Genomic DNA, 2908 nt, shown 5'->3' with positions numbered 1-2908 from the left:
TGCCTGTAATCCCAGCTACTCAGGAGGCTGAGGCAGGAGAATTGCCTGAACCCGGGAGGCGGAGGTTGCGGTGAGCCGAGATCGCGCCATTGCACTCCAGCCTGGGTGACAAGAGCGAAACTCCGTCTCAAAAAAAAAAGATATATCCGTGAGTGGTGGTCAGTGTCTAAACATCCTGTTCACAGCACCAACTGCTAGTCACCTAGAGAGCTGTGGCTGCAATGATGACACTGATGACACACATACACGGACAGGGTATGAAAAAGCTTATTACTCCTATGATTGAGGTCTCCAGGGAGAACAGGGCCGGCCTCTCACGCAGGTGGGAAACGGCTTAAAAGAGCATGGAAAGGAACTTGCCCAGTGGTTGGAAATGGGGCTGGGTGCAAGTTCCTCTGCATGGGCAGCTGGTAATGTGGTTTGAATCTCCTGCCCATGACAGAGAAAGTATGCCCAGGCCTTCTCAGCTTGTCCAGATGTGGGGCATAAAGGGAAGAGGTTGAAGTGGTCAGTTGTGAAACATTAAAAATGTGAAGTCCAACCACTAATTATAACAATGGTGAATAGGGCCAGGCATGGTGGCTCTCTGGTGGCACATGGTTGCAATCTCAATGCTTTGGGAGGCCAAAGTGGAGGATCACTCAAGCCCAGGAGTTCAAGACCAGCCTAAGCAACACAGCCAGACCCCATCTCTATATAAAAAATCAAGTAGGTGGGTGTGGTGGCATGCAATTGTAGTCCTAGCTACTCAGGAGGCTAAGATGAGAGAATCACTTGAGCCCGAGAGTTCAAGGTTACAGGGAGCTTTGATTGCACTACTGCACTCCAGCCTGGGTGACAGAGCAAGACGCTGTCCTCTGTCTCTAACAACGACGACGACGACGACAATGCATTTGCCAATAGTGATTAGGAAAAATACGCATTTGCAATGGTTTTTATATAAAGAAACACAGATGCACAAGTAATTATCGAAACTGGTTATCTAGGGGTGGCTGGAGCAAGAACATTAGGGTAAACCAGGATAATCTGGCAATAAGTTTTCTCAACCTACACTTTCTTTTAGATTTTTAAAAAACCTTTGTATTTTAAATGATTGAAAAAATTATTTAAACCATACTTGATTATTAACTATTATTTTTAATTAACTTATTTCTAAAATTTACTGAATTCTAACTTTTTTTAAACACAGGAAACCATTCTAAGATTTCATCCTTTAAATAATGGGTATAAAAGTGTAAATCAAGAAAAAAAATCTCTAACTAAATGACAAATTGCATCATATTTTGTCTTTCTACTGTATCCCACAGAGGGCAGTGCTTTCAGGGATCAGTAGCCTATTTAATGCATGATGGAATTAAACCTAATTTTCTAAACATAAAAAAGCCTCAAAGATTACATAAGCTTTGAGTAGTTTCCCTCATATCATTAAAATAGGAACGCAACTGAATTTTCATCAATTAAAATAAAAATTTATTTTTCTTAGGAAGAGCAGAGCCTTTTAAATGCCATATTCTCTAGGGATATGCACACACAAAACTGACTTAAAAATGAAAAATGCACCCGAGAACTTCAATGCACTCACCTCGTTTCTTGAGATTCTTTTGCACAAAAGGAACACAAAATTATTTTGGTTCCAGGATTGTCTTGGCTTACATCGTATTTCATTATCCACTTTCATTTTCAAAGCTGAAGAAACTAAAATCCTTCACACTCACATGTATAACACTACAAAATGCTAAGGGAAACTACAGTTGAAATGCCAAAATAAACAGATAAAGGAATCCAAACGAAAGAAACACAAATATTCTAAACAGCTAAGCAGCCTGCTTCCCCGCAATTCAGAACTGTAAAACCCACCTGCAGTAGGTCAGACACCTTAACAAGCTTGGGGTTCAGACTCTCACCATTAAGGTACCTACAATAGTTCAGTCCCAGATTCAGTTTAAGGTTCTGACCCAAATGAACTCTCAAATTCGTCAATCTTAGATCCAGGAGACAAAAATCCTAACTTCACAGACTTTCTCAACACTCTGAATGCAGCAACACCGGTAAAACTGAAGGCCGGGAGTGGTGGCTCATCAGCACCTGGGAGGCCAAGATGGGATTCCTTGAAGCCACGACTTTGAGATCAGCTAGGGCAATATATCTAGACCCTGTCTTTAAAAAAAAAAAAAAAAAAAATTAGCCGAGCATGGAAGCATGTGCCTGTAGTCCTAGCGACTTGGAAGGCTGAGGCAGGTGGATCACTTGAGCCCAGGAGCTCGAGGCTGCAGTGAGCCAAGACTGTGCCACTGCACCCCAGTCTGGGTGACAGAGCAAGACCCTTTTTCTCAAAACGACGACGACTACCACTCAAATCCAATGTCTAAAAGCAGGCCCAAGGAAACTACAATTACAACCTCAAAGTATCATGCTGTTCCCCTCCCTACCACGCACATGTGGATCCCCAGGTTTTCAATGCTCAGTTTCTGTCAGTACTAAAGGGGTCTTTCCTTGATAGGTGTTACATAGGACACCTGCTCTCCTTGATAGGAGTACGTAGGACACCTGCAGGGGAGGCGCCCTAAAAAGAATCACCTGGGTCTTAATTACTTCCCTTGTCAGAGTCAAAGGTGGCCCTACCTTCCACTCATTGCCTCAGGCCTCTGCTCAACAGTCACGCGGCTTTGGAACACACTTGATTTTTTAAACGAGAAAAACCTAGCGTTTGAGGAATTCAGCAAAATCACTCAAACCAAGTATTTATGTATAAAGCATGAAAGCAAACTGTAAAACACCATCTAGTTCCACCACAAAACCCACAAATATCTATTCCTTTCGGAAAATGAAGATGTCGAGTTAATTTGAAATAATTTAATCATTAGTCAAACTATTTTTTTTTTTTTTTTTTTTGAGACGGAGTTTCGCT

General features: G+C 42.0%; 1 protein-coding gene and 1 pseudogene across 1 annotated transcript in view; one reads left to right on the top strand and one right to left on the bottom strand.

Annotated features, from left to right (window-relative positions):
* LOC108282072 (zinc finger protein 709-like) overlaps nucleotides 1-2908 on the bottom strand; it is a gene marked incomplete at its 5' end in the record, with an annotated part of 38233 nt that overhangs the window by 16314 nt on the left and 19011 nt on the right. The window lies entirely within an intron of this gene.
* Nucleotides 1-2908, top strand: part of LOC108282007 — a 6218-nt pseudogene that overhangs the window by 1101 nt on the left and 2209 nt on the right.

Source organism: Cebus imitator, unplaced genomic scaffold (genome assembly GCF_001604975.1).
Source record: "Cebus imitator isolate Cc_AM_T3 unplaced genomic scaffold, Cebus_imitator-1.0 Scaffold234, whole genome shotgun sequence".
NCBI classification, from domain to species: domain Eukaryota; kingdom Metazoa; phylum Chordata; class Mammalia; order Primates; family Cebidae; genus Cebus; species Cebus imitator.
The sequence above is the reverse complement of the archived record's forward strand: the minus strand, read 5'-3'. Positions and strand labels throughout refer to the sequence as shown.